This window comes from Schistocerca gregaria, chromosome 3 (genome assembly GCF_023897955.1).
Source record: "Schistocerca gregaria isolate iqSchGreg1 chromosome 3, iqSchGreg1.2, whole genome shotgun sequence".
In the NCBI taxonomy this organism is placed as follows: Eukaryota; Metazoa; Arthropoda; class Insecta; order Orthoptera; family Acrididae; genus Schistocerca; species Schistocerca gregaria.
In genome coordinates, this window is record NC_064922.1 from 415,935,327 (window position 1) to 415,948,684 (window position 13,358).

A 13,358-nucleotide genomic window follows, 5' to 3' on the forward strand; every position below is an offset into this window, starting at 1 on the left:
TCATTTAGGCTTTGGATTGCTTTTTGTCAAGTTCGTTTATTAGAGTTGGGATTGTTTTAGCAGTGTCAAATTTTGCGATAACTTTTTTTGTTTTGAAGAGATTTTGAGGCTGAAGTTTTACGTTTATTCGCTTTAAATAATGGTCATAATTAGTATTAGCCCATTTCCTAACTTGTATAGTTAACATTTATTTGTAGTTAGGGTATGAAATTGCAACACGATCGCTCTTTAAATCTCCAATAAATTTATTGGGTGCCCGCCAAGTTCTTTGTTTATAAGGGTTCTTTCTAAAATGTATTGGCATGTTTTTAAGATAAAAATTTTTGCACATTTCAAGAAGCCCTTGGACATTTTTTTTGTCCATTTATTGGGAGGAAATCCGTCCACCGTTTTCTTATATTTTTTTCTCTTTAAAATCAGTCATCAAAATTTTAACATTGTTCGAGGGAATTTTCAGGATGATGTTTTCTATCGTTTTCCAAGCTTCTTTCACTTCTTCGTGTTTCTTAAGATTTCCTTATTGACTACCAAATGGTCATTAATTAAAGTGTATGCTTTATATGCGCATTTAAGAGAAATTGTCATTAGTCTGTTATTAATGGGTTTTACCTGTTATTGAATTTAAAATATTTTTGGAGACCGAAAAAGCAGCTCCCAGATGGTGTGTATTATTCACTATACTTTTAAGAGTTGTACTTTTGAAAAAACGATAATTGCCGAAATCCATCATGTTATTGCCCATCATTCGTGTTTCTTGAAGTTCCAAATTTTGAACTTTCTGGTCTTTTAATGTATGTTTCAATTTATTAAGCTCACTTGGTTGAAAAGTGTTTGTATGTTAAGCGTTGCAAAAAAAAAAAGTGTTTATTTTGGATTTAATTTGGCCAGTGGACTCCGACTTCGTCTACTGAATCACAATACATTTTAATATGGCCACCCCTGAATTCGAAAAACTAGTTGTACCAGTAATACTGGCGGTAGATTGAACACCTGGAGTAATACTGTGATTATCAAAATGCTCAACGATGGTTTTTACCTGTACTCGGGTGGGACTAAATAGAGTCATTGAGTGAACTCTGGGTTTTAAGACATGAAGGATTAGTTCCAGAATATACATTTCAGCTGCACCACTGGTGAACAGACGCTGACTTCTTTGCCACTTGGCACTTGCTACAAGACAGACTCAGAGTGGATCTAGTTTTGTTTTGTGTTGGTCTTGGACTGCTTATTCTGTATCGCAGCTGTCCACCATATCTGACGGAATGTTCACTATTTGCCGCCTATCACCTGCCGTTTAGGCAGTAATGGTAATTTTCAATGCATGTGGAAGGCGCACAAAAAGCTGTTTCTAACTGAACATCTTTGAGGATACTGAACTGGTATGTCTTCCTTGTAGTAAGGTTGGGAATGGAGTATGGTTGGCGCCACAATGGTCGCTGATAAAATGTGATGTTCCTTATGAGTAAACAATAATTCGTGTTTAGGCGAACTGTAAGTACTGTTTTAGCAGCTTGTGTACGAAATTTGTTAAATCTTCACGTTCGTTGAAATATTTAGTTCGAAATTGCGTTGTGAAATTACGAACAAAAGACGTCAGACCGGGGAGGACCCATACTTTCAGCGAAAACAATTGTTTGTACTGGGTGGGAATACGTCGATTCGTGAGGCGATGTGAAATTACAATTTTTATGTCCTATAGTATTGTTGTTTAATTAAGCTACTGGCGCGAGATCATACATTGCAAGATGCAACCCATAGTCTGGAGGATGCTGTTATGCATTTTTATCAGTGTTATCTTGTTTCTCTTATTTGATAGGTATCAGAATTGATATTACACGATTGGAATTATTTAATGGTAAAAAGTAGAACATAAACTTGTTTCTGCATGGATTAGTTCGTTTTTTTTGTAAGTATATACAATTACTGAGGTTCTCATGGCTTGCGGCGTGGCAAAGAATGTGGGAAGTATACAATCAGTGTAAATAGGGTGATCTAGTATTAACGGTTGTTTACATTACAAATGGTTTATGTATTTAAAAGTGATAAAAAATAATTACCCGAGGTGTTGCCGATATTTTTGTTTAGTATTATGGACAAAAATGAAGGCAATTTTGAATGGTGCTTTGTGGATGAGGTTTGCGTTAGAAAATTAAATGACAATGGTCTTTCTGCTGTGGAAATTATTACAATCTGTGCAGAAGTTATACTTTTTCGTTTTGGCGACGAAAAGTGACAGTGAGACTAAGATCAGGTTTTGTGTACGACACGGTGTAATTGATCGTGAGCTCATTGATCACTATAATCATGTATTACGGGAATGATCCGAGAATATGAGACAGAACTTTTTTTATGTTGGTGACTGAGGAAAGAACAACAAAGAAAAGTCATTTCTACTCAAAATCAAATTCACATTTTTGACAGCTTCACATTAATGAAAGTTATATTTCGTTTAATGTTTATTTTTGAACTGTAGGTTGCAACTGATTTTTTAGCTTAAATGAAGTGACGCGCATTTGGCACTACAATTAGGATATAATATATATGTTTTTATTGAAAGTGATATTTTCATTTGTTTTATGTATATGTACTTCATCTCCCGAGTATGAGCTCAGTTTCTTAAAAACTGCATTGCCTCTTTCAGCTAATCCCTGTTGTACAATATTGTTTTTATTATACACAGTTTGCACTAGATGACTTATATAATTGGTTTGCACTGCATCACAAAACATGCTAAGGACGTTTGCTGGTGACTCCTATAGGCTACCATGAACATACTGTTATATCCCTTGCACTCCCTCCGGGTTCGTGAACATGTCCGTGTCCCATGAAAGAAATTAGGAGCAAGTGGTGACTCAGTGTGCTTGCCTTTTGACTTGTTGATATCATGAGGTTCTGTTCTTTTCTGTGTGCACGCGTATTTATTACATTATTACTAGTAGGACCACCCCATGGAAATGCGGTAGAAAATGATTTTTCATTCTGCTTCAACTTTTTTTGTTGTGTGTGTCTGTTTTTATAAGAGCAGTAACTAGGACCTTTTTGACATGTAGCATAACATTTTATTACCACTTATCTGTGAATGAAAGCTTTCAAAATTATGGGACCCCGTATCCAGACAGTTCTACTTGGAATTAAGTAGCCTTTCTGTTCTTTAACAGACTATTTCTACCAAATAGATTGCTGTAACATCTTATTAATAGGTAATATTTATGTCTTCATAGTGAGTAGTTGCACTTAAATAAAATGATTACATGTTAATCATGGACAAGTTCCCCAAGCTCAACTTCCATTTGAGGTAGTCAATTAGTAAAACTTTTTAGCGTGACATGTGGTATTTGATCTTGTGTGATGATAAAAAATCTACATATGTTAGGGCTACTGCCCTGACATACTGCAGGAAATGTTAGGCACGTCTTGTGATTTGCAAAGGGAGGAAATTAGTGTACTGAATATGCATTGGTTTAGTCTCTGTATGAGTCAATATCAAGGTGTTTGGTTCTCTTCAGAATATGGGCTTTAAATGGTAAAGCACCTCCAACAAGAGTAAAGCACTGTGAGGGTCAAATTAAATGCTGTGGCGCTGCCAACTTTTTGCTTAAGTTGTTTGATCACATAGTATTGACTCCTTGGTGAAATTGTATGTGCAGCTTGTCCTTCTTTGCAACCACATGAAAGCCTTACACTGGATACATAAGTATCATGATAGGAGCCTAATGAAAATGTTGAGTCCCTACATATTTTTACACAGTCAGAATTGGCTATTGAAAATGACTCATCAATTTAGCCACTTACGATTTTGTGTCTCTGACTGAGGTTAACTTCAGCGTTAAAAGAAATACTGTTGAGCTAAAAATCTCCAACGCTGTTATCTCATTCCTCACTCCCCCCTTCCATCTGGTATTCTTAGGGACAATAAAGGCACCTACTGCTACTGGCCCATGGGAATTCCTCCTCCTTTTCCTTTCTTCTTCAATTCCTTACACTCTAAAGTGTCTGGGAAACCATGGTAATTCCTGTATACAAAATATTTACAACATAACTTTATCAGTGCTGCATCTCTAGCAAGAAGAAAAATTTAAGTTTGTTTTGCAGTAAATAGAATAATAGGGGTAATATTTCGTTTTAGAGATTGTAGGTGAGCATGAACCATGGACCTTGCTGTTGGTTGAGTGGTTTACTTTCCCCACCAACACAGATAACCCTACTGTAGGTGCAACCACAATGGAAAGGTATCTGTTGAGAAAAATATGGTTGCTTAAGGGGGGGCCAGCAGTCTTGTCAGTAGTTGGGGGGGGGGGGGGGGCACCAGTCTGGATGACCGATGGATCCGTACATGTAAAATCAACCATAATGGCCTTGTTGTGCTGGTGCTGCAGACGGATGAAACCAAGGGGAAGCTGCAGCCGTAATTTTTTCCTAAGGCATGCAGCTCTACTCTGTGGTTAAAATGTTTGCATCCACTTGGCTAAAATAGTCCCCCATTCACATCTCTTGTGCAGATGTACTCAGCAGGACGTCGTCATTAGGAGTAACAAAACAGATGTTCTATGGGCTGAAGTGTGAAATATTAAATCCCTTAATGGAGCAGGTAGGTTTGAAAATTTACAGAGGGAAATAGCTAGGTTGAATTTTGATATACTGGGAATTTGAGGTTTTGTGGTAGGAAGAACAGTATTTACAGTCAGGTGAATACAAGGTTATAAGTTCAAAATCAAATACGGGTTATGTGGGAGTAGGTTTAATAATGAATGAGACAATAGGAATGTCGGTAATCTATTATGAACAGCACATTATTGTGGGCGAGATAAGACAGTAAGATCATGGCAGTACTGCAAATTCGTATGCCAACTAGCTCCATATATAATGAAGAGATGGAAGAAGGCAAAGAAATTATTCAGGTCAAGGGAGACAAAAATGTACTGGTGGTGTGGAACTGGAATTCTATAATAGGAAAAGGAAGAGAAAGAAAATTTGTTGGTGAATATGGAGTAGGTGAATGAAAGGGGAAACCACCTTGTTGAATTATACATAGAGCATAATTTAATATTTGCTAACACTTGATTTAAGAATCATGAAAGGAGAAACTGCAAGACATCTCTAGTGGCTGATGCAGACTGTTTTTGGTAATGGGCTATGGATTAAAACTAAATACATTGCAAAATGGTAGAAAATTAAGGAGATGGTACCTGAATAAGTTGAAAGAGCGAGAGACTGTTCTAGAGTTTCAGAGGTAGCATTAGGCAATAATTGACTAGAACAGGAAAAATACAGTGGAAGACAAATGGCTAGTTTTGAAGTTTTGCGAGATGAAATAGTGAAGGCAGCAGAGGACCAAAAATATCACAGTAGATACTGAATTTAATTAAGGAAAGGAGAGAATATAAAAATAAAGCAGATGAAAGGGGGTACAAATGTCGAAAAAATGAGTGACAGAAAGTGCGTAATGGCTAGAGGGCAGATGTAAACACTTCGAAGCATATTTCACTAGGGGAAAGATAGATACCACCTACAGGAAAATTAGAGCTTGGACTGAGTCAAAATATGGCTCTGGGAATGGATGACACTCTTGGCAGAACTACTGGCAGTATGGGGAGAGGCAGCCATCTGGTGTGAAAGATGTGTGAGACAGGTAAAACACCCCTTGACATCAAGAAGTCTGTAATAATTCCAAAGGAAGCAGGTGCTGACAGTTGTGGTATTAGTGAACTGTCAGGTCAGCATATCATGGTTGCAAAATACTATCAAGAATTCTTTACGGAGGACTGGAAAAACCGGTGGAAGCTGACCTCAGGGAAGATGTTGGGATTCCAGAGAAATCTAGGAACATGTGAGGCAATACTGACTTAAGACTTCTCTTAAAATACATGTTTAGGAAAGGCAAAACTAAGTTTACAGCATTTGTAAATTTTAAAAAAAGCTTTTAACACCGTTGACTGTAATACACTGTTTGAAATTCTGATGGTAGTTGGTGTAAAATACAGGGAGCCAAAGGCTACATACACAGAGACCAGACATCAGTTAAACAAGTTGAGCTGGAAAAAAGGCCAGCAGTAGTTGAGAAGGGAGTGAGGTAGGGTTGTAACCATACCCATTGTTATTCAGTCTATACACTGAGTGGGCAGTAAAGGAAGCAGAAAATTAGGAGTAGGAATTAAAGTTCAGGGAGAAGAAATTAAGGAGGATATAAAATGAACAAACGCAAAACAAGAATAATGCAATGTCATAGAATTAAATCAGGTGATGGCGAGGAAATTAGATTAGGAAATGAGACACTTAAAGTAGTAGATGAGTTTTGTTATTGTGGTAGCAAAGTAACAGATGATGGCCGAAATGGAAAGGATACAAAGTTTTGACTGGCAGTGGCCAGAAAACGTTTCTAAAGAAGGGAACTGTGTTTACATTGGATTTAGATTTAAATTTTTGCTTGTCTTTTCTGCAGTGTGGCCATGTCTGGAATGAAACATGTACGATAACAGAAGAGAATAGAGCCATTTGAAATATGGTGCTACAGAAGATTTCTGAAGATTAGATGGATACACCACGTAACTAATGAGGAGGGGGGGGGGGGGGGTATTAGAGGCAAGAAATTTGTGGCACAGTGTGGCTAAACGATGGGACCTGTTAATAGAACATGTTCTGAGACATCAGGGGATCACAAATTAGTATCAGAGGTCAAGTGTGGGGATAAAAGTTGCAGAGGGAGACCTAGACACATACGCAGAAGGATGCAGGTTGCAGTAGTTATCTCGAGATGAAGAGGCTTGCACAGGATAGAGTAGCATGGAGAGCGACATCTAGCCATTTTTCAGACTGAAGACAGCAGCACATCAATAGAAATTTGCTCAGGCGTTGTATGCCTGTGAAGGACATATCATTGATGCAGCTGAGGGGGTCCTGTATTGGTTCTGACACTGGGAAGAAGCTAGCTCCTTATTATACAACAAATAAATGAGGGAGTAGTCATACTAGCTAATTACAATAAGATACCTGTAAACTGCCCATATTACAGTTTACAGGGCAGTTATGATACACAGATACTGCCTTGACAACTTTTTGTTTATCTGTTTGTTGCGTAATGTGACCTTAACAATAATATGCTGTGCTATTTTGTTGCAAGATACTTTTTATTCCCGGAAGGAACTTATATCAGGAACTGCTCCACAGGTGTATCTACACCAAGAATAGAGTTCAGTGCAAAACAGCTCAAAAGCGCAGTGGCAATATGGATGGTCAAATGTCATGGGCACTGGTGAAAATTATCACCTGACTCAGTGTATCAAATGGAGTGGTTTGTGCTGTACTGTTGGAAGGTGATTTTTTCAATGTGAGCTAGTTAAATTTTTAGTGTGCAAGGCTGCAGGCAGATTTGAAGTTTCTTTGTACTTTATAGGAATAAAGTGAGAGTTATCCTAAACGCAGTAACCATCATTTGTGAATGTTTGCTTCTCAGTGAATTTCAGTGTTAAAGTCGTGGATTTTAGCTGAGTAAAATGTTTGATTTATGAATAATTTAGCTCTCTCCTCCCCTTCCCCCCTTCCTCCCAAAATGACAGTTCATGTCTGAAGATGTGCGGTACCAACCAACCCCTTCCTCCAGTCAAGTTGTGGCACTTTCTCCCCCTTCTGGGCTATAGATGCAGTAGTCCCTATACTGCGTAGTTGACTTTCTTCAGCATTCTTGCATAACAGCACATACCAAAAGCTGCTGTTATCATTCTTTCTGAACTGTTTATTGTCCTCATTTCACTTCAGCACATGTCTCCACTCCAGACAAATACCTTCTGAAAAGACTTTATATTATATAAATAAATATTTGATGTAAACAAATTTCTTTTTTCATAAAAGCTATTGTCAGTCTGCATTAATTGTGCCTTCTCTACTTCAGTCGTAAGTTATTTTGATGCACAAACAATAACCCATTTACAGTGTCACATTTCCTAACCTAATTCTCTTAGCATTGCCTGATTTATATCAACTGCTTTTTATATATTTTGTAATCCTTTTTCAAGACATCAGTTCTGTTCAGGTTGTCTTCCAAAGCATTTCCAGTCTCCAACAGAATTACACAGTCATTAGCTAACCTGAAATTTATTGTTTCTGCTCCTAAATTTGTCATCTTCCCAAAATCACCGTAGTTTCCTTCTCAGGTTGTTGAATGCACAGATAGAATAGCATCAGGCTAAAACCCTTCCTCACTCTTAATAATAACTAAGGGTTGGTTTCTGTACAAATGTAGATAACCTGTCCCTCTCCTTTATCCCTGCTACTGTCAGAATGTTTCAGATTATATTCCAGTCAACATTGTCAAAACTTTTTTTTTTCTTGCTCTACATATGAATGCTGTAAATGTAGGTTTCCCTTTCTTCTGTCTCTTTTAAGTCGTGTGAAGTAATATATCTTGCATACCAGGTGAAATAATTTGATCGTGCTACTTCTCACAAGGATCTCAGTGTTTCTGAGGGAATGTTGTCAACTCCAAATGTCTTGTCTCAATTTGGGTATTTCACAGTTCTGCCTAATTCCTCTCATACTATCATATATTTTATAACATTATTGTCTTTGGAGTTTGTTACCTTCATATAACCCTTCTGCACTGGGTGTCCATTTTAACTGAAGACCTTGAAATATCTTGCAAGCTGGAGGGGGGGACTTCCAATAGTACCACACTCGACCCCCAGCCCACCCCATGTGTTGGTGGCTGAGGGCAACTTTGAAATATTTAATTGGAACCTCCATTTTTTATTGCAGATTATGATTCTAGAGCAAAATCTACATACACTGTGTGATCAAAAGTATCCGGACACACCCAAAAACATATGTTTTTCATATTAGGTGCATTGTGTTCCCAGTACTCCATATCAGCGACCTTAGTAGTCGTTAGACATCGTGAGAGAGCTGAATGGGGCATTCCGCGGAACTCATGGACTTCGAACATGGTCAGGTGATTGGGTTTCAGTTGTGTCATACATATGTACGTGAGATTTCCACACTCCTAAACATCAATAAGTCCACTATTTCCGATGTGATAGTGAAGTAGAAACATGAAGGGACGCGTACAGCACAAAAACGCACATGCCGGCGGCGTCTGTTGATTGACAGAGCCCGCTCTTAGTTGAAGAGGGTTGTAATGTGTAATAGGCAGACATCTATCGAGACCATCACACAGGAATTCCAGACTGCATCAGGGTCCACTGCAAGTACTATGACAGTTAAGCCGGAGGTGTGAAAATTTGAATTTCATGGTCAAGCAGCTGCTCATAAGCCACACATCACACCAGTAAATGCCAAACAACGCTGCGCTTGGTGTAAGGAGTGTAAGCATTGGATGATTGAACAACGGAAAAATGTTGTGTGGAGTGACGAATCACAGTACACAATGTGACGATCCAATGGCAGAGTGTGGGTATGGGCGAATGCCAGGTGAAGGTCATCTGCCAGTCTGTGTAGTGGCAGCAGTAAAATTTGAAGGCGGTGGGGCTATGGTGTGGTCGTGTTTTTCATAGTGGGCTTGCACCCTTTGTTTTGGGTGGCACTATCATAGCACAGGCCTACATTGATGTTTTAAGCACCTTCTTGCTCCCACTGTTGAAGAGCGATTCGTGGATGGTGATGGCATCTTATAACACGATCGAGCACCTGTTCATAATGCATGGCCTGTGGCAGAGTGGTTGCATGTTAGTAACATCCCTGTAATGTATTGGCCTGCACAGAGCCCTGACCTGACTCCTATAGAACACCTTGGGATGTTTTGGAACGCCGACTTTGTGCCAGGCCTCACCAACTGACATCAATACCTCTCCTCAGTGCAGCACTCTGTGAAGAATGAGCTGCCATTCCCCAAGAAACCTTCCAGCACCTGATTGAATATATGCCTGTGAGAGTGGATGCTGTCATCAGGACAAACTCAGGGCCAACATCACATTTAATTCCAGCATTACCGATGGAGGGCGCCATCGTTTTCAGCCAGGTGTCTGGATGCGTTTGATCACATAGTGTAAGTTTTGTCTGTAGCATTTTCTTCATAAAAATATTCAAACCTAGTACCTCCAACTTAAATACACTTAGTGATCCTCTTTTCAAATGGTCTTACTGAAGACTATGCAGGCCAATTAATAGGGCCACCTGTACTGAGCCACCGACCAACGTTACCCGGGTGTAATACCTCCCGTCTTCAGTTGTATAATGTGCTGGGCAACCATCATGCTGAAACCACATACATTGTCGAAAAGTCCAGGCCAACGTCCTGCAGTAGCACTGGTAGATACTGTTTCAAAAACATCTGATATTTGTGCCCATTCAGCAGCGTGCTGTCAATAAAATACAGACCATTGAGATTGTTCCCCATCATGCCATACCACATGTTAACCGACAAAAGTCGATGATCAGCTTGCCATAACCAGTGGGATTTTATGCCAAACCTGCAGTGGTTTGTGAGTGTAGATTATTGGGAAATGGTACCTCAGCAAAGAACATGGGGTCGTTTGCATTTGTTGCAAAGGGGGAGTACCCTGTCGTAAATTAAAATTGTTTACCCATTTCTATTCCTCTGATTGCAGTACCATCTTTGGCAAAATGAAGAAAATGCTTCAGACAAAACATATGTAGATTTTACTATAGAATAGTAATCTGCAATAAAATACGGGGTTTCTTACTGAAGATAGCAAGGTTTCCACCCGCATACGGAGTGGGGTGGTGCGTCAAGTGTGGTATTGTTAGATGTCCTCTTCCGAGACAGACAAATTGGAATTGTAACTTTTTTTATCCAATGTGTAGGTTTAGAGACTTTTTGTGTCTTCAGTGCAAATTGAACACCCTGTATATTGTCTTCCCTGTTTTACTTGGCCCTTCTTTGCTTAGTAACCACATGACCTCTTGATTTTCATGCAATTGCATCCTTTCTTCTCTAAAGGTTTGTGTAATTTTCTTACTAACAGCATCTATTAACACCAAAGTAAGGCATGCGTCTGCAGATCTGTTTTTCTCCTCTGTCCTTTCCACGTAGCCATTTTGTACTTCCAATCAATCTAATTTTTTAAGAATGTCTATTGCCATTTGTCTGTTTTGTGTATTGCATTTTTATATTCCTCCTTTTGTCTGTTGAATACAAAATTTCATATGGTATCCAGGGATTTCTGCTGAGCCTTATCTTTTTGCCATTTGATCATCTGCTTTCTTCACTATTTCATCTCTCAAATCTACCCATTCATCACCTGCTGTATTCCTAAAGTCTAATTTCTCTATTTTCCAATATTTCTTGAGTTTTAATCTCTAATTCATAACCAGTGAATTATGACCATAGTCAACAGTTGCCTCTGGAAATGTTTTTCAATCCAAAACCTGTTTTCGAAACCACTTTTGTACCAGTATCCATCTGAAAATTTCCTATGTTTCCCGGTCTATTCCAAGTGTACAACCTTCTTTAATGATTCTTAAACCAAGATTTAACAATGATTAAATTTTACACTGTGTAAAATTACACCATGCGGCATCCCTCTTCTTTCCTCTTGTCTCATCCGTGTTCTCCTACTCATGCAGAAATATTGTCAAAGATTCTAGAGGGTAACAGGGATGTGTAGCCATGCTGACTCCAATGCCATGTATAAGTGTGCTAGGTTTTCCAGTTGAGGATCCTCGGTGCGAACAGCTGGATTCAGGTGGTCCTATAGGTCGGTGGCCAGACGATTTCAGTAAACTCATCCTGATACCCTTTCAACATACCCTGCGAGCCGCGTGACACGTTGCGTTGTCCTGCTGTTAGACGCTGCTATGCCAAGGAAAAATAAACTGTGCATAGGAGTGGACATGGTCCCTAACAATAGATGGATACTCGTGTTGATCCCTTGTGCCTTCCAGAGTGATTGGAGATTACCCAGGGAATGCCACGAAAACATTCCCCAGACAATAATGCTCTCTTCTCCGACCTGGACCCTTCTGATGATTGTTGTAGATGTTTTACCCCGTTCCCGCTAATGGCCATCTGTCCGAAGGAGCATAAAATGTGACTTATCTGAAAAGCCAACATGTCTCACCGTAATAGATTTCCAGCGGTTGTATTCATGTGCAAATTCCTGCCTTCATCGCCAGTGACTAGCTGTCAGCATTCCTGTCATCAGTTGTCCACACCTCTCATCAGTGGCCTATGGTGCAGAACAGTTGCCTCAGCACCAGTTTTACCTTGCATTGCACACTTTAACCATGGTGGCACGTGAACAGTTTACAGACTTAACTCTTGTGGAAATGCTTTCACCTTTGGCCTGAAAGCTGATGATTGTGTCCTTTCAGACAGCAGATTAACTGCTTTCTTTCCCCATTAAGGCAACAGTTCCAATGTTTTCCACATTCCCTGACACGTTCTATATACCTTCCACTGCTAGTGCTGCCACCTGTTGTTTGAAAGTGGCTATTGCACACTGACGTCAAATGGTCGCATAAATGTGGCTGGACCGTGTAGGTCTTTTATTGTGTTAACAGCAACCAAGTCCCATTAACAGCTTTAGTTTACCAGCCTTAGAAGGAGGTTGTTTTCCTCTGCATCCGTAAAGGCAGACATGCTGTTGCAGGTGAAGAAAACAGCCTGCTTCAGACACTGACACAGTGTATCCGCTGATTGAATTTATTTCTTGCACACTTAATGCCTACAAACTTTCTGCCTTGTCTAATTAACTCCTTATGACTGGCTTTGTCTCCACATACTGTTTCAGTCAGATATTACTCTTTGTTTTTCAACCCCACCCCCAGAGGGGCCCCCCTGGGAGTTCAGGGGTAAGAATAGGCCCGCAGTATTCCTGCCTGTCGTAAGAGGCGACTAAAAGGAGTGTCAAAAGTTTCAGCTTTATGTGATGGTCCCCTCTCGGGTTTGACCTCCATTTTTCCAAATTCTTCTGAAGAGCAAGTCAATTGGGGAAGGGCGCCTTACATGGTGCATTGTCTCCGTCGTGCATTGAGAACTTTAGCGGGCTTTCTTGTCGTTGCAATGTTGTCCCGCTCGTTTTCCATCTCGTGGGCTAGGATATGTTCCTGGGTGCAATTACCACTATGCACTGTGCAGTGTCACTTTTTGCAGAGACAACGATCTTGGACATTCTTGCACCTATTATCCAGCACGGTAGCCAGTCCGTTGTGGTGGGGCCGCCATGTACCCTGTTGGTTGTAGCCCCCTGACAACACAGGGATGCCTGCGCCGTTAACTCCTCACGCGTGCCAAGGATTAGATGCCTATCTTCCTGGGGTATCGGGACTCCCAGCAATGGCCATCCTGCCAGGTGGCCCTTGCTGAGGCTGGGTGCCCCCCATGGGTCGGAGTAGGTGGCATCAGGGTGGATGACCCACAATGAAGTGTGGTACATCATCTCTCGCTG

At 40.0% G+C, this 13,358-nt stretch overlaps 1 protein-coding gene across 4 annotated transcripts in view; it reads left to right on the top strand.

Annotated features, from left to right (window-relative positions):
- Positions 1-1,005: 1,005 nt before the first annotated feature.
- The window catches only part of LOC126354021 (uncharacterized), a 36,485-nt gene continuing 24,132 nt past the window's right edge, over positions 1,006-13,358 (top strand). The window contains exon 1 of one of the 4 annotated variants that reach the window (XM_050003348.1): positions 1,006-1,379. The gene's annotated coding sequence lies outside the window, so the exon portion shown is untranslated. The other 3 variants (XR_007565256.1, XM_050003345.1, XM_050003346.1) reach the window with 3 other exon arrangements.